The sequence below is a fragment of the Bufo gargarizans genome, chromosome 3 (assembly GCF_014858855.1).
Source record: "Bufo gargarizans isolate SCDJY-AF-19 chromosome 3, ASM1485885v1, whole genome shotgun sequence".
Taxonomy (NCBI): Eukaryota; Metazoa; Chordata; class Amphibia; order Anura; family Bufonidae; genus Bufo; species Bufo gargarizans.
Genome location: NC_058082.1, coordinates 146993728 through 147017826, shown reverse-complemented (window position 1 = coordinate 147017826; position 24099 = coordinate 146993728). Strand labels below are relative to the sequence as shown.

Here is a 24099-nt window from a genome sequence, read left to right as displayed (position 1 = left end):
TTCAAAACTTAAACTTTATGTACTTTTATTTTATTTCTAACATTCATTATGTTATGGTGCTTTCACACTAGCGTTTTTCTTTTCCAGTGTTGAGTTCCAACACAGGAGCTCAATACCAGAAAAAAACTGTTTTATCCTAATGCATTCTGCATGGAGAGCATTCCATTCAGTATGTATCAGGATGCATCAGTTCAGTCCCTCCTAGGCCTATTTCACACTGGCGTGTGCGCCCTGTTGCCGTATTGCGGACCGCATTTGCGGATCCGCAATACATGGGTGCCGTTCCGTGGGCATTCAGCATCACGCATGCGGACCCATTCACTTGAATTGGTCTGCAAATCTGGAGATGCAGAATGGTGCGGAACGGAACCACAGAACCCTACGGAAGCACTACGGAGTGCTTCCATGGGGTTTTGTCAAGTACTTCCGTTCCGCAAAAAGATAGAACATGTCCTTTCTTTTCGCAGAATGGCCGGATCGCGGACCCATTCAAGTGAATGGGTTCGGGATCCGCTGCAGCTGCCCCACGGACTGTGCTCGTGTACTGCGGCCCGCATTTTGCAGGGCGCAATCCGGCAACGGGCCGCATACGCCAGTGTGAAAGAGGGATTACATTTTTTGGCCTGAGAAAATACTGCAGCATTCACTCCGGCCAAAAATCCTGAACACTTGCCGCAATGCATAATCCGGCATTACTTTCCATTGAAATGTATTAGTGCCGGATCCGGCATTAAGTGTTTCGGCAAAACAAAATCTGTTTTTCCAAATGACACCGGAGAGATGGATCTGGTATTTCATTGCATTTGTAAGACGGATCCGCATTCGGATCCGTCTGACAATTGCCATCCGTTTGCGTCAGGATTTCCTGATCCAGCAGGCAGTTCTGGCGACGGAACTGCCTGCCGGAATCTTCTGCCGCAAGTGTGATATTCCATATTTGTAAATCTCAGCACAATAGCCAGATTAAAAGGCAATTTATTACAATTTAAATTGCTTTTTAATCTGGCTACTGTGCTGAGATTTAGGCCTCGTCCACATTTCCATTTTTGGCTGACATGTGCTGTCCGCATACCCATTGATTTAAATGTGTCACATCTCAGTATTTTTTTACTGACCGTGAGTCAGTAAAAAAAAATCACAGAGACAAACACTACTTTGATCCGTGAGGTGGACTAAGCACGTGAAAATCATAGACACACCACGGATGGCATCTGTGGTGCTTCCGTTTTTTCACTGAAGACTGATAGGAGATTCTTTGGAAATTAATTTTCAGCTGAGCACTGTCAGTGGATTACGGATGAAACACGGATGGTAAACACAGACACACGGACCAACCACTGATCCTTCTTGAACATCTTCACGGGTGAAACACGCACACTTTTTTTCACAGACGTGTCACATGACACTGGAAATATGGATGAGCCCTTACAATTGTTTACTTGATTTTAATGTATTCAGGGTTAAATGGTGCAAAATAGCTAGGTCATATGTACTGATATGCAGCATCTGAATAATCAGATCGACTGTCTACATGCTCTGGCTGTACATGGCTAAAGCACAAACACTCTAGACATATACATATATATTTAAATCACTGCAAAAGGTGCAAAGTTGCATATCATTGTGGTGCTCTTTTTGCAGTGATTTATGTATTTCTATATTGTCATCCACACACTACTCCATCTTGTGTAGGGTGCCTTTGTGGTGCATGTGGTCCGCTGTCGACATCCTCTATTGTATGCATTTTTTTGCTGGGGATTGTCGTTAGCAATGGATCACATGCAGAGGAATTGCTCCCCCGGTTATAAACACGCTACAGTGCTTGGGGATTTTGAGCATTTCCTCCCATTTAGTCCACTTTTCTAGTGATATATATATATATATATATATATATATATATAATGTGACAGCATGCGTAGGAACATAGGGTATTAGGGATATAACATAAATGCCAGTTAAACTTCTAACATTCTAGCAATATTTACCCCTGTTTTTCATATTCGTAGCCCATATGTGAATGTTTCCACTGGAATCTCACTCATTTCGACTTCTGTGTTCAGCTTGAAAGCTTCTGCTCATTACTGCTATATCCAACCTATTCTGGCAATTTGTAGAACAACAGAAACCATCAGATGCTATATGCACCTTTCTACATCTATCACAGGCTGCTTAAACTAACAATGCAAATTGTTGAGGATCCAGCTGACATGTCTACTGATATATTTGGGAAAGCTGTCAGAGCGCTTGCTTTTTAAATCCCAAGATTGAAAATGAGAAGTGCCCGGATTCTTTGATCTGATATTCCAGTTCAAATATGTTATTTTAAATCACAACTAATTTATTTTAAGTGGCAGATCAAGAAAATTGAACCATTTTGGGGGGTTTTGTTTTGACATTCTGTGTAGTCGCTATCTACCGTATTCCTTTGAAGAGCACAAAAGAAGGAGGAAGGGCAAAGTGAGCAAGCTAATTTAATGAAAACAGCGAAAGAACATTGGCATTGTCTGTTCACATGTCATTATGATGGAAAACTTTAAGTGCACCTTTCTCCCTTACCATCCAAAGGGGGAACTCTAATGAGTATGAGTAACACATTCATTTCCATGCCTGTCGTAAAAAAAAAGCATTTGTCAAACAGCAAACTAACACTAGAAAGGAAATATACATTAGCCTTCTGCAATTCTCTTTCTGCAGAGCATACTAAAACCCAGAGGATTTTATTTTATAAATCCAGGCAGCTGTTTAGGCAATAAATTCATTTTCAAAGTGAAACATATCACAGTCATGTTCAAAGGACAACTTGTATGCTGCATAAAATGAGGAAGTGTATATTGATCTCTATGGACATGAATATAATAATAAAAAAAAAGTTTAAGGCTCAAGTAGAGACACAACAGTTCTAGTTTAATAGCGGATCACAGTAAATCCTGGTATATCCTATTGACTTCTAATGGGATGTATCAGGTTAACGTTCAGGTATTTCTGATGGCAGGAATAATGCTGTGGAACCCACAGCATTTAGTAAGAAAGCAAGTGGATCAGGGAGTATGAATGTTATATGTTACCTTTTTTAAAGCAAAATTGGTCCACTGTTAATATAAAATCATAAAAAATAGTCAATATGAACAACTGCTAAGGGGAAGTTCACATCACCACTTTTTTTTTCCGTTCTTCTGATCCGTAACAAAACGGACACTGTTGCATCAGTTGGCATTCTTTGGAGTCATTTCCATCTGAGCTCTGCTTTTTTAGATGGAAAAAATGTCCTGCATGCAGTATTATTTTTTCCGTAAAAAAAATGGATCTCTGATGGAAATGGCTCAAACAGATGACAACTGATTCAACAGTATCCGTTTTTTTTTTTTTTTTACAGGATCCTTTTTTTCTCCCTTTTCTCCTTCTGACAGATCAGAAGAACGGAAAATGTAACGGAGATGTGAAGTCTTCCTTACACGATTCGCACATTCCTACTTCATAGATCTGTCATTTGTATAACGTGCAAGAGGAGTTTAAAATGGACATTTTAGAGGACTAAATTTATGTTTATGTTATGACTTCACAACACATTCAAGGAAAAAGATGAAATAGGAAGCAAGGGAACAGTCACTTCTTGATAGTTATGTGTTGGGAGCAGGAAAAATTAGGAAGCATAAGGACTTTGGCAAAGTTGGGATAGCTACACCAGTGGCTCAGAGAATCTCCAAAATGGCGGGTCTTATAGATTATTCCTTATATGCTTTGGTTAGTGTTAACCAAAAATGCTCCAAAAAAAGACATTTGGTAAATTGGGGACATGGTCATGGGCACCCAAGGCTCATTGATGCATGTAGGGAGAAAAAACTATCTTAATGGCCTGATCCCACAGATGTCCTGTTGTAGCTCAAATTGGTGAAAAAGTTAATGCTGGCAATAATAAAAAGGCAAATAATAGCTTGCTATGTAGCACAAAAGCTGACTCCTGCCCATCACCAAAAGCACCTAAAATGGCCATGTGAGCTTCATAATCGGACCATTGGAAGAAGGTGGCCTGGTCTGATGACTCACATTTTCTTTTACTTTAAGTGGGTGCTCAGGTACAAATGGATCTCGGGGGAAAATATGGCACAAAGATGCACTATGGGAAGAAAACAAGTCAACTGGGCAATATTCTGTTAGGAAACATTAGGTCTGACATTCATGTGAATTTTACTTTCACGTGAACCATCGGTCTAAATATTGTTGCAGCCCAAGGACAGCCCTTCATGGCACTGGGATTTACTCCTTCAGTGGCCTCTTTCATCAGTATCCTGTTCCATGTAACACTACAAAAATTGTTTGAGGAACATAATAGACAGTTCAGGTTGTTGACTTGGCCACTAAGCTGATCAAATATCTGTGGGATGTGCTAGAAAATCAAGTGCAACCCATGGAAGCTCAAATAATCTACTGCTGATATCTAGATGCCAGATACCACAGGGCAACTTAAGGGGTAAATACTTCAATATAACATAACTGTTTTGGTTGCAGAAGGGAGAGATACACTTTATTTGGCATGTGATATTTATGTAATGGCTGATTCATGTAAGTACCGCATATATGATAGGATAATATGGGAAGTGCACATTTTTCTGTTGCCAAAAATAGGGAAATGCAGTATAATATATTCCTTTATCGCAAACAGGAAGCACAGTTGTACACAACGCAGATAAATTGATGGTACGCATATGCAGAGTCTAGTTATTCATTTGACTACATATTTGTGTGTTTTTATTTTTGCTTAAAAAGTAATTTGGCCTTCACCCAAACTGACTGCCTTTTTATTTGTAATTGAATTCATAAATTAAAGGAAGAAAAATTATCATTAACTATCCTTGGTTATACATGATCAGTTCTGTCCTACTCATTAAGAAAAGCATATATAGGCAAGTTTCAATGGGATATTCCTACTGATTAATTTCAATAAAATCAACTCAATGACACATTGATTTTTATTATGCTTTGTTTGCCTTCTCATGCTTTCCAATATTATTATGTGTGTTTAATTTCAATTATCTGACCTTTTTAAATAGCTAAATAATTAAGTGTCTTACAATCCATTATCTCTCCTCTTAATCTTGTGTGTATTCTAATAACTATATAGGAAATTACAGTCTAAACTGACATTGCAAACAACTACCATTTTCTTTACTTTTCATTGCCTGGCGGGGTAGCTTCATATATGTCTACTATTTAAACATAACCTCCAGTCACCACATAAAATCCACTGTAAAGTCAGGGACCAGGAGTATATATGTTAGAAAAGTATATAATAGAAGCAAGTTGCCTCATTTTCACCAATTCTGTATTCTTCCATGATGCTCTTTAGTATGTCATACTGACTTTTCAGATCAAGGAATTTGATACAATAGAATAGATGATGTTACCTGCACACCCTTTGTATCTACAGTATGCATATACTAGACTTTATCATCAATTTTCCTTCTATTCTCATTGCCACTAATACTATGGTGACAGTGAGGAACTGAAATAATGTGACTACATATATGTGATAACAAAAACCAAAAAAGCAACAGCAGCACAGTGAAAAAAAAAATGAGTTAGGGTGTAAGTCCTCTGAAAAGGTGGGCAGCCTTTCCTCCAATATAGTATATCCAAAGAATAGGCAGCACTCCAAATGTGATAAAAGATGATGACCTGTTTATTCACAGGCAATGTTTCAGCCCACACACTGGGGCCTTTGTCAGGCAATACAATAGTGTCAGACATGGGTATATATACCCAAATCAAGTCATGTGATAAAAGTGAACAATACAACCATTTAGTGCATCAAGTAGTTACAACATATAGTTATGCAAAAAAAACAAAAGCAAGTATATATAGGTAAGTGCCAAAGTGTACATGATTAGAATTTGATGAGGTCAATCAACAAATAAACATATAAATATAGTGATTCTCATTAAAACGCATTTCATACTTGAATGTCCAGTATATGTGATTGACAAGTGTGTGATAAATTGCATATGTATCAATTAATGTGTAATCATTAAACAATCCATGATTGTGTCCCTTAAAAACTAATAAAGTGCACATGTGAAAAATAGAGTACATCTAGGTAATCAAATTTGTGAGACGCTCACCCTCCATAATCAGATCCATGTGGTAACGATTCAGTGTTCGCTAATGTTCAGTGCGCCTGCGCCAACTCAATCAATGCGAGGACTCCACATCGTCCATGTGCATGCGCCTAAGGGAAGATGCTGTGTCTAGTGCTAGCAATGGAGCTCACTATATGCGAGACGCCAGCTGCGCATGTCTATGCGGGGCAAAACATCCTTTTGCTGGTAGTCATAGAAACTGAATAAACAAATAAACGAACCAGGGAAGTAGCACTAGGCAAACAGTGCACCGTACCTTCCACATCATATTGTCCCTTCAGTGAGATCAAGGGTGTCTACAGGGGAAGCGCTAAATCCCCAGTGGTAACTGAGGTTCGCACCTCCACCATTGCGGAATCGGGCACAGGGGCATGATGAGTGTCCCCAGTCCTAATACACTACACCCCAAAATCCCAAAGAGAAGGCTAAATTGTGGACAGGCCATGTTCACGCAGAACAATCTGTCCAAAGATTCCCAAGGAGGACAGAATTCCAGCAGAAAGCAAGGGATCTTGCCTCCAGAACTTGGTCAAGAGGTGAGTGGCACAATTAAGTGTCTCCCAGCTCTCGAGTACGGTACAGGCAATCAAGGACATTTATTATAAAGGGAAAATCAATATCTTCAAGTTTTGGTCCGCAATCTATGCGCAGTAATTTAGGACAGGCAAACACCATGGATACTAAATAATAATAAAGAGAAAAAAACACACGCGGACTTCATGTTGGGTGGCGTTTTCACAAAGGTTTTTTTCATTGTCATCTTCATAATCTCCTTCATAATAAGGTATAGAAATATGCAAGGAAAAATTTGAAAAAAATTGATAAATTACTGGTCTTATTCTTACAGTGCAGGAAATATAGGGGCACCCTAAAATCTACATTTAGACCTTTTGGTTTCAGTCTTTGTAAATGATAAATCCAACAAAGCTCTCACTTTTTGAGAATTACTACTCTATTTCCACGACGTCTAGGTATGGCAACATGGTCTATTATTAAAAAATTAAGATCCTTTTCACTGTGTTTTGCTTACTTAAAATGTTTGGACACGGGTAAATCAAGTTTCTTCTCCCGAATGGTATACCTATGCTGATTGAGCTTGGTTTTAACATGCCATGTTGTCTCACCTACATAGAGGAGATGACAGGGGCATTCAAGTAGGCATACCACATACATAGAATCACAGGTTAGGTGATGCCTAATCTTAAAATTATCTCCAGTATCGGGTGTGTGAATCAGGGGCGTTGCTATGGTCTCAAAAGATCCGGGGCCCAAGCACCAATGCATATTGACCAATTGCATTGAACGTTATCAATATGTGATGTCATAAGCTTTCAAGGGTTTTTCGATTTTTATGGATTGGGACCGGGGACACTGATCATGCCCCGTGCCCTATTCCACAATGGTGGAGGTGCGACCCTCAGTTACCACTGGGGATTTAGAGTTTCCCCTATAGACACCCTTCATCTCAGTGAAGGGACAATATGATGTGGAAGGTACGGTGCACTGTTTGCTTAGCGCTACTTCCCTGGTATGTTTATTTGTTTATTCAGTTACTATGACTACCAGCAAAAGGATGTTTGCCCCGCATAGACATGCGCAGTTGGCGGCTCGCATTTAGTGAGCTCCATTGCTAGCACCGGCAGGGACATTGCATCACCCCTTAGGCGCATACTAACGGATGGTGTGGAGTCCTCGCATTGATTGAGTTGTGCCAACGCAGGCGCACTGAACATTAATGAACGCAAAATCGTTACCACATGAATCTGAATATGGAGGGTGAGTGTCTCATGAATTTGATTACCCAGAGGTGCTCTATTTTTCATATGTGCACTTTATTGTTTTTTTATGGGACGCAATCATGGATTGTTTAAGGATTACACATTAATTGATATATATGTGATTTATCACACACTTGTCAATCACACATACTGGAGATTCAAGTATGAAATGTGTTTTAATGAGAATCACCATATTTACATGTTTATAATCATGTTTATTTGTTGATTGACCTCATCAAATTCTAATCATGTACACTTTGGCACTTACCTATATATACTTGCTTTGAGCACTGTTATCACTGCTTGACAAAGGCTCCATTGAGATGCATTGGGTGTAATAAACAATCCACTTTCCTTCACTAAGACTGGAGTGCTGCCTTGTTTCAATTTCATGCTAGATAGATAGATAGGAGATACAGATAAATATGATAGATAGATAGATAGATAGATAGATAGATAGATAGATAGATAGGCAGAAAAGTAATAATAGCAGCACTCCAAGTTGCCAGGTGTAAAATCCCTGTAGGATTACGTACAGAAGCAATCCACAGTTAAAATAGTAGAAAAAATCACAAACACACATGTGTGTCTATTCACACTACAGAGCGGCTGGCACTTTGTCCTATGGTGTGCAAGCATGATCACTGCTGCTGGATTGCAGCGTGGTTGTAACCATGGAAACGGGCCGTGCATAAGATGATGGAAAAATTGATCAAGCCAGCAAAGGAGGTAATATGGAAAATCACAATACATTAGTAATTACCTTGTATTAAAGGAGTTGGCAGTTTCTATATTTCATAAGGTATTCTTTCTTGTTAGCCACGTGTGCTGTCCACACAGGAGTCCTGTCCATAAAATGTCAGCTGATGGAGATTAATGTGACCAGACAAAATAAAATACACTACTCCTGCACTAAACTCTCCAAATTTCAAGTGCAGATGGCAGATGTGGTGTATTTGAGTGGAGAAGGCTGGGTGATGTCTGGAGTTATTTTTGCCTAGTCACATGACCCTCCATCAGCAGACATCTTATGGACAGAACTACTGTGAAAACAACACAGAAGAGTTGCTCAAAATCGGGACGCAACTTATGAAATATACAGTATTTCACAAAGGTGAGTACACCCCTCATTATTATATCTATATCTATTATATATTTTATTATATCTTTTCATGGGACAACACTGAAGATATGACACTTTGATACGAATTTATTTTCATTCCGTGTCTGTTCCGATTTTTTGCAGACCGTATACGGAAACATTAATTTCAATGGATCCGCAAAAAAAACGGAAGGTACTCTGTGTGCATTCCGTTTCCGTATGTATGTATAGTACATGTCCTGTTATTGTCCGCATTATGGACAAGGATAGGACTGTTCTAATAGGGGCCAGCTGTTCCGTTTCACAAAATATGGAATGCATACGGATGTTATCCATATTTTTTGCGGATCTGTTTTTTTTGCGGACCGCAAAATACATACGGTCGTGTGCATGAGGCCTAAAGTAATCAGTATGCAGCTTGTTTAACAGTGTAAATTGGGCATGTCCCAAAAATAACTCAACACACAGCCACTAATGTCTAAACTGCTGGCAACAAAAGTGAGTACACCCCTAAGTGAAAATGGCCAAATTGTGCCCAAAGTGTCAATATTTTGTGTGGCCACCATTATTTTCCAGCACTGACTTAAATCTTTTGGGTATGGATTTCACTAGAGCTTCACAGATTGTCACTGGAATCCTCTTCCACTTCTCCATGATTACACCACAGAGCTGATGGATGTTAGAGACCTTGCAGTCCTCCACCTTCCATTTGAGGATGCCCTACAGATGATCAATAGGGTTTAGGTCTGGAGACATGCTTGGTCAGTCCAGCACCTTTACCCTCAGTTTCTTTAGCAAGGCAGTGGTCGTCTTGGACGGGTCGTTATCATGTTGGAATACTTCCCTGTGGCCCAGTTCTGAAGGGAGGGGATCATGCTCTGCTTCAGTATGTCACAGTCCATGTTGGCATTCATGGTTCCCTCGATAAACTATAGCACCCCACAGCTGGCAGCACTCATACAGCCCCAAACCATGACACTCCGACCACCAGGCTTGACTGTAGGAAAGACACACTTGTCTTTGTACTTCTAACCTGGTTGCCACCACACAAGCTTGGCAGCATCTGAACCAAATAGGTTTATCTTGGTCTTATCAGACCACAGGACATGTTCCAGTAATCCATATCCCTATATCTGCTTGTCTTCAGCAAACTGTTTGCTGGCTTTCTTGTGCATTATCTATATAAGAAGCTTCCTTCTAGGACAACAGCCATGCAGACCAATTTAATGCAGTGTGCGGTGTATGGTCTGAGCACTGACAGGCTGACCCCCCCATACCTCTGCAGCAATGCTGGCAGCACTCATACAACCTCTGGATATGACGCTGGACAAACCCTTTAACTATTTCTGCTGTTTTGTTCATTGTCTGCTGCCAGTCATTTCTAATGGTTTATCTTATTTATAAGCTTAAAAAATTATTTTGCAGGCAATACAGATTTGCACTTTAATTCAAAGAAAAATCTATTTGAAGAGAACATCACATCATTTTAATTGCATGTCTAAACCAGAAACACATCTCCTACTTACTAATAAGTTCAATTGTGTATGTGCACTATTTTAAATTTCTCGTTCAGTTTAAGGTCAAATCCTGCTGAACTTCTGTAGAATTGTAGTTTTTTTTTCACTGTTGTAGAGTGTAAACTTTAGAAATGTTTCAAGAGAAAGGAGCTGGAGCTAATGATGTGAGTTAGAGGACCTCTGGGGCCTATTTATCAACTGGAGTGAATTGACAAGTTGCATCATTTTTAATTTTGCCTGACTTTGCTATAATTTGTCAACCCAGAATGCTATATTTCACAAGAATAGAGTGCCCTCCACAGGCTTTACAGATCCAAGCTTGTGATAATTGCTTTACCTCACAAATGACTTGTTAATTCCACATACAAGTTGTCAGATTTTTCTGTGTACAAATCTAATTGCATAACATTAACCATATATTATACATATGAAAGTGTTACCTTATGCATGCAGAATGTTATTTCAAGATCTTGTTGTAATTTTTTAAAATATGTCACCATTTATTATGTGAAAATGTATGGTATACAGTATGATTATATCTCAAAATAATAATAAAGTCAAACCATTTAGGCAGCAGCAGGTCCAATTTAAAATGCAGCCCCTTGGTAGATAGGCAGTGATCAGGCTATAGAGTATAGTCTGTATTCAATTCACAGTCTGCAGACTGATATAGCTTTAGTCTGTGGAATGCAGAAGGGATTACCTCTAGGACAAGGAGATCATCCAGGCGATTGTCGGGAGGAAAGCGTTCCTTCCTGGCAATCGTCTGCTCGCCAGCGAAGTTGGCAGCTTCTATTATGTTGGTCAACCAATATTAACCGGACAGAATAAATATCAAATAAATCGAAAAAACTGACCCCCAAGGAGTCATAATAATCACCCAAAAATTTTGATTTTTTGGTGGCTTCTATTACTTGCAGCAATCTCCTTCCCAGTATGGGGAGGTGTGATCGATCATGCCATCGCTCGTCTCCATACTGAATCATTATTTGCTGGTGGCAGATCATGATTTCACGGCACGATCTGCAGCCAAAGAAACAATGATTTTGAAATCTGCTGAATGTAATTCTGTAATATGTACTGCATTTATAGTGTCACTAAAATCACACTTGTTCTTGTTACATGAATGAATTCCTAAAAGTTTCTTTACATGAGTCAATGCACAGGCAACTACCAAGAACCCAACATTCCCGATAATTGCCTGATAATTGCACGTTTATTGTCTCTGGGCTACGATCCTTGCTTACACAGGACAATCTGCTGACCAGAAACAATGATTTTGGTGTTCACATCAACAATGCTTTCCCCTGATGAATAGCCTTTGACTTGTTCATTGAGTGATTGGTGGCACTTTCAATACAGGACAGTTATCAGGAATAATGCAAACACTCATTCCAGATAATCGGCTCAATAATGTGCCCATGCAAAAATGCCTTTACATTGCACTGATTAATTCATAGTAATGTAAAGATCCCTTTAGATTGGCTAATTATTGGGCTGATCATCGGAAATAAATGTTCTAACGAATGCTTGTTCTTCATAATTGTTCCATGTAAAGGTGCCACCAAACACCTGATGAATAAGCAAACACTCACTCATCAGGTGAAAACATCATTGATGTGGATATCGAAAACTCTGGGCAGCAGGTCATCCTGTGCAAACAGACATCTGCTGACCAGACTAAAATACTTCTCTTTGTGGACAAGCATCACAGTAGTGCTTGCTTTCCTCCATGCAGAGGAGATTGTAAGTGCATATTTCAGCTCATCTAACAAGCAGGCAATTTATTAGGACATAATGGTTCATTCCCAATAATTTCCTGATGAGTTGGCTAATATAAAGAGGCCTAGGACTCTTTCAGTGCTTCTTTCTTAATTTCTTTTTTTCTATTTTGAACTAATTTCATTTTTTAAATATACAAATGAGTGTTCTACACCAAAGGGATAGGCACTGCCCTTCATGTGCAGAATATCCCATCCTTCTAATGCCTAGCCCCTTCTATAGCAATTTGATGGACATTGCTTGTGGGTTGATGCTGACATCATTGGCGCCTGCACAGTGGAACGTTTCTTAGCCAGGCTGAGATCCCGAGCTGTACTGTGCCTATATCTCATCTCATGGTGCTTTGGATGCTGACAGACTCGCTTTAAGGCCTCTTTTCACAGGCACAGCCATTAATTCCTAATAATTGCCTGCTTGTCAAAAGAGATAAGAGTTGCATTTACAGTACATGTAGCAGTTGTCTCTGTATGGGAACAAGAGATTACTACAGTGATTGCTTCTCTGCATAGAATATTATGGTTTCTGGGCAGCAACAATAATCTGTTGCCCAAAAACATGATTTTGGTGTTCACATCAAGGAAGTATAAGGAACTAGCATTGCTGGCAATGCTCCTTCTCAATAATTGCCCAGATCACTAGCCCATATAAAGTGGCGAGATGGAGCTAAAAGGTTTAGAAAAGGGAGAGGACAATGGAAAGATACAAGAGGTTGCATAAGATACCAAAAATGTCAGCTTTTATTATAAAGAAGAGCACCACTCTTGTCAAGAGGGGGTGCCTGATATTGCAGTTTAGCTCCATTTAACCAACCTGAACCTTGTGGAACCTCAATGAAATCTCTAGATGACATTTGTCATTCTTTTTCTCATAGTAGAAAGCCAGATTTTTTTTAAATAAAATGATTTGCAGGTGTCTTTACTTTGGGACTAGAACCTGTCTGCAGTTTGCCTTACAGGGAACAAAAGAAAAACTACATTCACTACAAATTTACTACGTTATTATATGACTGCTCCTGTTCATGAAATGATAAAGACAATATATTTTAATTTAAAAAAAAATCTTGACCATATACTGTAAACTGCCATAATGTAACAAAATGTGCATAAGCAGAGCGAGGTTTCCTGAAAACATTATTCCAGCCTCAACCCCCGAATGGCTACAAATAAGATTATTGAACATAGTGCTATTATTAATGCAACAATAGCCGTGAGAAGTGTATTATGCTCAACAATGGGAGTAAATCATTGTTCTTTCATGAAGAAAGAACAATGATTTCACTTCCTTACAGCCTCCCCTTTAATGAAGACAGTGATTATCTGCCCTGTAAGCACATAAGTGCAACTTTTTATATAAAAACTGCATGTCGTAATTATAGCCACCATTGTGAGCTAAGTATTGTCTGCAAGACAAGGGTGGCAATAACCATTTTGCATGCAATGCTATTATAATTATCATTTTATTCTAATTGCTCTTCAAATATATTTATTCCTTTATCTTAGAGGATTATTTCTTACATACATGCTGCACCATGCTTAATGACCCAGTGTTGTTTGTAATATAAACCAAACTAAATACAACCATTATTTTAGGTTGAATATTCTCGTTCAAGCATTCCTGTGTGAATTATTGCAAGAGAATGCATAGAAATAGCTGTTTAATTCAAAATTGCACCATATCCGAGTGAAATATAACAATAATACTGTTTTTCCTATTACATGTAACAATCAATCATTTGTTCCTCCTAACAACTAACTGTGTTTTGTGAGAAATATATATTTTAAGCAATATTCTCTCTTTCTGGAGATATTTTATATATTGAGTAAAAAAACTTATATTTGGCATCTAGTAATTCAGAAAGTCAAATAAACTGCCACTTGTCCACCTCTAAGAAATGCAGTATTGTGTGGTATTTGACAAGATAAGAAGTAGAAGACTTCTACTTCTACAGAGAATACAAAGTAGGAAATAACTGATAAAATATATATATATATATATATATATATATATATAGTGATGAAAGTTCAGGGCAGCACACCTAGTGAAAGGTTCTGGGTGCCAGCGGTGTCGACACCAAATCCAAAAGTGTCAATAAACAGAGAAATAAGCACACCGCAGCACATCCGTCAGGTGAAAAAATAGTGGGATCCTTTATTCACCCAGGTAGCGACGTTTCGGTCCGCTTACTGGGACCATTTTCAAACCATTTTCGGTCCGCTTGAAAATGGTCCCAGTAAGCGGACCGAAACGTCGCTACCTGGGTGAATAAAGGATCCCACTATTTTTTCACCTGACGGATGTGCTGCGGTGTGCTTATTTCTCTCTCTCTCTCTCTCTCTCTCTCTCTCTCTCTCTCTATATATATATATATATATATATATATTATTATTATTATTATTAAAAATGTACTTAGTTGAAGAGTTATTTTAATATTGATGGCCTATACTCAGGATAAGTCATAAATATGTGATTGGTGGGGGTCTGACTCCAGGCACCCCCACTGAACAGCTGTCTGAATGCCAGAGCCTCTTCTTCGGCCATTCATGTCACGTTTGTCGGTCACATTGCCTAGGCCCAACTCAGTCCCATTAAAGTGTATTCATTTGTTCCTCCTAACAACTAACTGTATTTTGTGAGAAATATTCTCTCTTTCCGTAGATATTTCACATACTGAGTAAAAAATATTTTATTTTATTTATTTAATACTTTAGTATTATAATTGCACACATACCATTAATAAAGTCTAACAGGTAATTTTCTAATCAACTTGGGAGAAACAAATGTCTAGCAAGTGATTGGCTTCAAAGTTAGCTCCAAATTAGGGTGGGTTATAGATCTTTGAGGCCCATTACTATGAGATGCTTTGCAAATTTGTGTGTCAGTTCCTGTGCAGGGGCCATGTTACTATTTCCTTCCAAACGTTAGTATATATGCTACTAAAGCACATTTACAAAAACTGGAATAATATGGGGAAGATTAGCATTGCCCCTTTACAAGAATGAAATGCAAATTCTTGAATCATTATTATATTAGGACCTGAGCCCACAGAAGGATCTTCTGGTACTTTGGTAGGCTAGTCTAGCCCTGGAGCTTATATACATATATATTTTTCGTCATATGCATAAGTATACTTATAGATATTTGCAGTAAAGCTCAGCTACTAGCATTAGGTAATAGTAGACAAGGTACTTGTGTGTAGATACTGCAAGTAGTTACTCTGCATATGATAAATATCTATGTCATACAGTACATTCTGCAACAGGGGCTGCCAAACTTTTTAACAGAGAATAGAGAAGTGGCCATACACCATAGTGTTTGGTTTATAGTGATTCCTCCCAACCTCCTCATGCACATACATTGCCCCTTTCCCAGATACTTGGCATAAAGGGATACTTGGGACACAATTGGTGAGCCAATCTCACCAAAAACAACAGGGTTTGCCAACATTCACCTACTATCTGTGAGCTTGTTAAAGGGGTCCTCCAAGCTACAGATATTGAGGACCTATCCGCAGGATAGGTAATCAGTATCAGATTAGTGGAAGTTTGAGACCTGACACCTCTACTGTTCAGCTGATTTGGGCTACATCAGTGCCAGAAACTAACAATGTAAGAAGTTGAAGCAGAAGGCTCCATACACTGCATAGTTTCCAGTTCCGGCATACTGAAACTCTGCTCCCCTTTAATTAAAGGCTAGCTGAGCTATCTAGCATGAGAAATACACAGGGTTTGGAGCTTTATGCCTCCAGCTTCATACATTGTACAGTGTACAGGTTGTTGCAGGTGAGCCGCCTGTCTACTCTTTGCCTACTCATAAATTGTACAGTCCATCACCAGAGCAGCTCAAAACAGCTGATTAGTGGGGTTCTTGGTCTGATATTTATGACCTATCCTAAGGTTGGGTCAACCATAGATATAGCTTTTAAGCCTTTAAGATATCCAACAACACTAAGAGAATAAGTTTTAGTAAGAACAGTGATACCCTTGTTTTGAGCAATGACTGAAGCCCCACTTATTGATCTCTACCTTTTTTATCGTTTGAAATGCCGAGACATGTTTAGGAATGGACTAAAATGCTAGTAAGCAATTAGGAGGCAGATATTCTTGATATTACATTGCAGGTGATGATCTGATAATATATTAAATCAGATTTGATAAATAAGAACTTTTTTTTTTTTTTTTTTTTTCTTATTAATACTTGGAAATTGGTCATAAACCATATGACAGCTCAACAGACAGATGTATAAAATTCCTTGAAATGTTATTTCAAATTTTGGCTTTAATTCTAAAAAAGCATTGTTTTCTTTTTGAAATTTACAGTGCATTCTCGATCACTTTTATGTATTTGAAGTTGAAGCTTTCCCTTCATATCCACTCTTCTGTATACTATATATACTAGACTACAGGGAATAAAAATGCTAAAACACTTGCTAGCAGCCTTATACTTCTTCAAGGTTTACTGCCTTATGGTTCTATTGTAATATTAGTAAATTAATGTCAAACTTTCCCTGGTGACTTAGGTTATACTGCTAAATATGTCCCTAGGATATCTCCAAAAGCATAAAGAATAGAAATATAGAATGATTGGTAAAGACAACCAATCAAGACCAGCACATGGATGTCATCTTCCCTGTGACATTTAGGCAGTTTTTTCTATTTCTGCTTGAGATATCAACTAAAGCTCCTTCTTTGACAGCGAAACATATTTTACCAGACAAAATATGACTTCTCTATCTGACCAGAAGAGTGCCTTAAATTTAAAATTATAAATATAGATTAGATTAAATAAATGTGACAGGGCACTCCAAATGTACTTGATATGACTCATCTAAACCAACATTAAAAAAATGTAAAGCATTAGAGTATTATCTTGTTTAAAATTCAGCCCTCTAGATCAGTGGTTCTCAATCTGCGGTATGCATACCCCAAGGGGTATGCATTGCAGAATGAGGTTGGTACACAGGAATTCCCTAGAAGCCAGCAATGTTTCATTGCTGGTCACTAGGGACTCTCGATATTCCACTGTATTGCCATCCTCAGGAAAGTGATACAGTTACAGTGAATGCCACAGAAGGACAAGGAAGAGATCTTTCCCTGCCTAGCCATTCACTCTGATAAGCATCAGTCTTAGTGCCTCTAGCCTATCAGAGGCAGAACAGGCAGCCCAAAGATGTCATTATCATCACACTACATGAGCCAGGCAGAATACAGCTCAATAAAGAGGCCGGAAGAAGTCTGTGTCCTTCGCTGCATCTCTGACAATGCCATGGTAAGTATTCGTGTTTTGTATTATTTTGGTAATAAGCTGTTAAGCCACTTTGGTGGGCATTATGGTGACATTGGCTCTACAGGGGCACTGTAAGGAGGAACTTTTGTATTGGCACATATTATAAGGGGGGATTTTTGTACTGGTATGCATTATAGTGGGGGTATTTTTTTTATTTTTTTTTACTAGCATACGTTTTAAGGGGACATTTTTTTTTGTGTAATGTCACACATTCTAAGTGAACATTATTTCTACTGGCTCATATAATAAGGGTACATTTTTTCACTGACAGGAAATATAAGTGGACATTTTTGTACTAGCAGAGATTATAAAGAGGTATTATGGTAGGCCTTACTACTATTGAGGGACGATGGGGAACATTATTTTTTATGGGGAACAATGGGGGGGGGGGGGGCAATATTACTATTGTGTGTACAGGACAGAAACTATTACCACTAAGGATATCGCAAACCAGCGGGTGTGAACTCACTGTGCCACATGACCAAACTCCTCTAAGGGCATTGTCTAAGTGAACCCCTCATACTTCACAGTGCCCCAGATGGCGGGGATAGACTTTCCTGAACACCAAGTCATTACCTCTTTAGTAGGATTGGCACATGAAGCAACTGCTCCAGAGACCAGGAGGTACCAGAGCACGGTACCAGAGGTACGGATATAGGCAACAGGCCCAGTCATAACCAGGAGCGACAGTGAGTAGGGATGGGAACATTGGTGGTTAACAACTGCCGTTACTTGGGGCACTATGGGAGAAAATTATCGCTATTGGTGGTATCTTTGGGAGCATTATTGCTGTGGGTAACCAGGCACAGTAGCAGCTTAGCACAATGTTTTTTTTGTGAGACACTATGTTTATAGTACTGCTACTGTAAGGGGAACTATTTGCTATGTACAATTATTTTTTAGAACACTATGTTAATGATCTTTGAAGGAGAGACTATCTGTGTATTACTATAATTTTCAGGAGGACTGTCTGTTTCAGCAGTGAAGTATTGGGGAGCACTTTGGGCACTCTAATTGCTGTGACAGGGTAGCATGTTCAGAAGGTGGGCAAGATGATGTAAATGTAGGAACCTAAGATATCTGCAACAAGAGAGAGACAAGACATGGCAAAATAAGTCATCATAGCAGTCTGATCTTAATGAAGAAAATGAGGAATGTCAATATCGGAGGTGATGTCAATTGATGTAATAGGCATGTAGTTCTGTATTCTCCTGTATGCTTGGTAGCTCAAAATGTAATTTAAAATAGACATTCATCATGGGTCCTAATATGGAGTCTGTCATTTAGACAGGAAGATTAGCGCTGCATGCTAGACTATTCTAAACTGCTGATAGAGGCTTAGAACAGAGCATATGACAACAGTGTGAGAATAGTCTTATTTTGTTAAGATTTATCACTGTTCACTTCTTAGGAGGTACTGAGTTTGAAGTTTGTGTCACCACTACTGTTCTAGATGAGTTCTCAGAGACTCCCCTCTATGTATGTTTTATATTTGTTTGTACGCAATTTTTCTTAATCATTGCCCAGCAAACACATAATTTGTCTACATAGCACACTTAATTATTATTATTTTAAATCAAAACCATTAAAAATATTGCACAGCTATCTCAATATATAAAGAAGTGCAAGAACATAGAGAGCAAGTTGAATAATGAATCTGCCTTTGCACAGATAAACTACCCTAGAGAAAGATACTTGTCACTACAAGTAAACCTAATCTCTTCAAATCCCTATAATGCCCATGTAAGCCATGTACCGGGCTGGGCTCCCCAGGACTCAATGAAGTCACAAACAAGGAAAGCAACCCCAATACCAGCTTTTGCCAAAACAGAATTTTACTTAAATGTGGCACCACCACCAATGGTGAGAACATACAATACCTTCTGATGGATGCAGGAGGAAAGGGCAGTAGTTTACCTACTGGCAGGCACAACTAAACTGTCACACCTTACCTGTTATTACCCTAAAAGAACAAGAATCACTGTAATGGAGTGTGGTATGTGGTGGCCTGCGGTGCAGCACAACAGCTTACAATCTTACACAGATCTACAGTATTCCCCCTCCCATAACTGTTCCTGTAGCACGTGCCTGAGTATTCCTTCTGAGCAAAACACCAGCCTGGCTTGAGTTTCTGGGGATTTATCAGCTCTCCAAGGTGAAATGTCCCTTTAAGTTATGGAGTCCTTGCAATGAACAGTATTAACACTTGTGGCCGACTCAAACAGAAACCCTAACTAACTACAGACCTGGTCTCAGTCTCTAAGCACCAACATTGTGATGAGGTGCGTGCACAATCTTACCGACCTGGGTATGCTTTGCATCCTCTGGTGACTCTGAACAGAACAAACATCTCTCCAACAAGAATGCGGTAACACAGTGTATGTAGCTTTGTTCCTCTGCCCTCATCAGTGTTCCTGGCCGCAATCTTCCTTCCTCTGGACAGGAATAGGATCAGGGTCTTGCGCATGATCAGCTTCACTCAGCTGCAGCTCTGGTATCTGAGTGTTTCTCTAAAACCTGGATGCCATCAGACACTCTGCTCACACAGCTCCTTAGCTTCACATCCGTCTAAGATAGCTCATCAGTCTTTTTCTCTTCCTCTTCAGACCTTGTGCAAAACCCCACCTCTCTTATGAATATGGAGATATATGTGCAGTCTGTAGCTGTGTTAGGAAACAGTGGCATCTTGTGGCCAAACAGCAGAATGTCAGTCCACAACATTTCATTTAATCACACAGTGTTCAGACAACGAGAGATGTTTCCCCATCTCACACCCACACTTAAAAAAACAACATATGGCAACATGTTCTTAACCATTCTCTATACCAGATTCCCTGTGCAGCAACAGGCTTCATTATCTGGCTTGTATTGTTTAAAGGAATATATCCATACATTTTTAATCACATATTAATAGTCTTTATGTGAACATTCTATGTAATTTTACATAGTGGGTGATTTTCTGGATATAATATTTTGAAGACACTCCATGTATTCTGCTTCCTGTCCTGAGTCCTGACTCTTTAACTTGTTTTGATTTCTAGCATAGCAGATTGCCTCACTTGACCTTTTTAAGCTATCAGTACAACCAGAGAGGGCCACCAAAACACATTACACTAATCTATGCAATACTCTTCTGTGGACCTCTTTATCTAGGCCTATGAAGAGAAAATAGAGCTGTCATACTGTTATTCCAGTCTACACTTTGTTATCATGAGGATTGCCCTTGACATAACACCTTCCCATCACAGTACCAGCAAACTAAAAATGTGTTATCTATATAGGATGTCTTATAATTTGTAATAACTGCTGCAGAAGCATTTTCTGTTTGCTTTTTTTTTTTTTTTTTTTTTTCAATGGCATAGTACAGCCAAATAAAAAAGATATCACATGCATATGAATATATCACACTCTATGGAGGTTTTACATTACATTCACAGACTTGAGTGCATACAGCACATAGAAAGGAGCTACTGTATGGGTATGAGTGGACATGGCATATTTTAACGTCTCAATACCTTTTAAGCCCTATGAACATGACTATTTCTAAAGCACAGTATAGAGCTTCATATTTGTATATAGAGGCATTTATGGCTTCCATCAAATATTACCACCATATTTTACCTAAAGTGGGCTGAGCTGTGCACTTGGCGGGAATTCAACTAGTGGCTTGATGACACTGGACCAGGCGGAGCAGCGGGGAGTCATTCAGTGCTGACGGGAGGAGCCAGGCTTCATTTAGTGGGGAGAGCCTGTGTGAGGGGATCGTCCCTTCAGCTCTTTTCAAGTAATTTGCATAGAATTAAAATACATTTTGCAAGAATTCTGTATATCAAAAATGAATGAACGTATGTTTGGGAGAGTGTGCATGTTTACTGCAGGGCACCAGGAACAGAGTGATTTGTAATTTTGCAGTGAAAGTTTCCCTTTACCAAAGAGCATCTATGATGCTCTTTATGAACCTCAGCAATCTCCACCTGACTGGCAGGAGTCTTACTGAGACTCTACCCCAGGGACCTCATAAACCTGGAGACAGCCCTGGTTGATATTTTGGAGCATCAGATAGGATCAGAGATAACTTTAACCCCAGTTGTCTGACTCCCCAGATATTGCAATAGAAGCTACCAATAGTAATCTCTCCATCTGACTACAAAGGGGAGGGGACTTCCTCAGTAACCCCATCATCTTCACCAGGACACCAGATACTAGGTTTAATAGGTTGCCTTTATGTTTTACACTGACAGGCACATACAATGCAGATTCCATCCACATAGTAGAATAGTAATTTCCAGTATTCAATGTATCAATGCATTAATACTCCATGCACATAGTGGAATGGTAATTTCCAATATTCAATGCATTGATGTATTAATAATAATTGTGGTCGCGGCTGAAATTAGACCCGGGCAGGCGCGCCCATCTTGACACCTAACCGGTTGAGTTGTGCCTGGAGCCGGGTACGAGGGTAGCCTATAAGGGGGCAAAAAGGAAACCAAGGCAGTTACTGCAAGGACTTTATTGAATCACAATACCAGAGAAAGAAAAGCTTGCAAAATTTCTATCTGAGGGTTTGGTATTTACCTGGCGAAGCATGACGAGCGCCAGCGTTGCATACTCCGGATGACATGTGCAGGGACCCTGTGCTTAGAGGCTGCGGATGCTGCTCCGATACGGAAGGAATGGCCAGAAATTGTGCTAGGGTCAACGCCTAAACCTGATGCTAGTGTAAGGATGTGAAATATAAATTGTGCAGAGGTGAGAGAGCCATTGAGATGAGGTAGCAGTGGGCTGTCAGGAGGGGCTTTATGAATAGCGTACATGAGCTGCCTGAGGACTTTTACCGGGCACAAACTATTGCTAGTTTCGAAGAATTTCATCTCAACTGGGGGACCAGACTGGCTTGTCTTAGTTGACAATAACCTGAGTGTATAATGGTCTCGGCACCACACTAGTTGTTTCTTTAACAGGCCGCCGCGCCCAGCTGAGCGGCAAGTGAATTCACCTGGCCTAAGGAACCCGTAGAAGCCCAGGCACATGGCCTCTTTGACAACTAAGCTGAAAAAGGGGCCAAAAGGGTTGCCATCAAGGGTCGATGAAATCCTTTGAAACATCTCACTCGTGACCCCCTGTCTTTTTTCTAGACCCCACGCAAGGTGGCCCTAACCACATGCGCTGAAAAAATAGAGCCCCCTCCTGGGTTATGGAGCATGATGTGGTGTTGGATGCCCACAAGGTTCAACTTAATGGTGTTGTGTGAGAGATTTAGGTGATGATGACAATAAGCGATGAAGGCCATGATGCATGAGATATCAACTAGATCGCCCTGCGGGTGCAGCCTGGAGAAATTCTGGAAAGTTCTTAGGCCAGATTGGTAGTTCCTGGCCGTATTTGGGGTGAGGGACTGCAGCGCCAGGCCCCTTGCTGAGTAGAGGAGAGCACTCAGACCATGGACAGAGAACTGAATGCCGGGGTGGGACATCTGAGTGGATCAGCTTCGGGCATGACCTGGAAAAAGAGGGGAAAATTTAATTGGGACAATGCGTCTACAGCGATGTTTTGCTGGCCCGGAATGTGGCTGCAGTGTAAGTGGACATTGTGAGAAAGGGAAAGCCAGACAAGCCGGCGTAAAAGTGACATTATTTTTTGGGACTTAGCCCTACCTTTGGTTATGATGTCCACTAGGGCCTGATTGTCGGTGACGAACATCACCGGCGAATTGGCCCACAGATGACCCCAGGCCTGTGTGGCTGCGACAATGGGGTACAATTCCAACAGGGAGGAGGTGCTGATTGATTCGGCATCCCCCAGGACGGACGTGGGCCAACGGTAAACCAGCCAATGGCGACCACAAATGGCTATGTAACTGCAGGAAGCGGCAGCATCCGACAAGATAGTAGGGAAGGAGGGCGACCATGGAGGAACGAAGAGGGCGATGACGTTCCAGCGGGAGATCTGTCATAGCGTGGCTGTTTAATCGGATGACGCTGTCCTGGTCGGGCACCAAGGGAAGAATCTGGAGTAGCCTTGATATGAACGTCCTGCCCTGGGACGAAATTGAGCCAGCCCAGAAGAGATTGTAACTCAACTTTGGTGAGGCACCCGGAGGAGGACACATGGGCATTAACCTCTCGACATTGGGCGAGCTTCTCTTCTGAGAGGCTGGTTTCCATTCTCATGGAATCTAGAACGATGCCCAGGAATGTGACCCTAGTGGCGGTACTTTCATTCTTGGCCTGGGCGACCGGAACCTCTAGACTAGCGAATAGCTCTAGGAGTGTGGCGAGATTGCCTGATCTGTCCTGTGGGCCCTCAATGATCAGAAAATCATCCAGGTAATGGATGACCGTCTGCAGTCCGCTGTGATAGACTAGGATCCAGTGGAGTGCCTTGGCGAACTGGTTGAACAACCAAGGGCTGCTTCTAGAGCCGAAAGTGAGCCTGTTGGCGAAGCCCACTTAATGTCATAGTACTGCCATAACTGAGGTTGGATGGGGAGGAGCTTGAAT

General features: G+C 40.1%; 1 protein-coding gene and 1 non-coding gene across 2 annotated transcripts in view; both read left to right on the top strand.

The window, feature by feature from the left end:
• LOC122931446 (protocadherin-9-like) overlaps positions 1–24099 on the top strand; it is a 680287-nt gene that overhangs the window by 309574 nt on the left and 346614 nt on the right. The gene's annotated exons all lie outside the window — the stretch shown is intronic.
• LOC122933514 lies at positions 15241–15343 on the top strand. Its single transcript, XR_006388467.1, has one exon. It is a non-coding gene; the product is annotated as a U6 spliceosomal RNA (small nuclear RNA).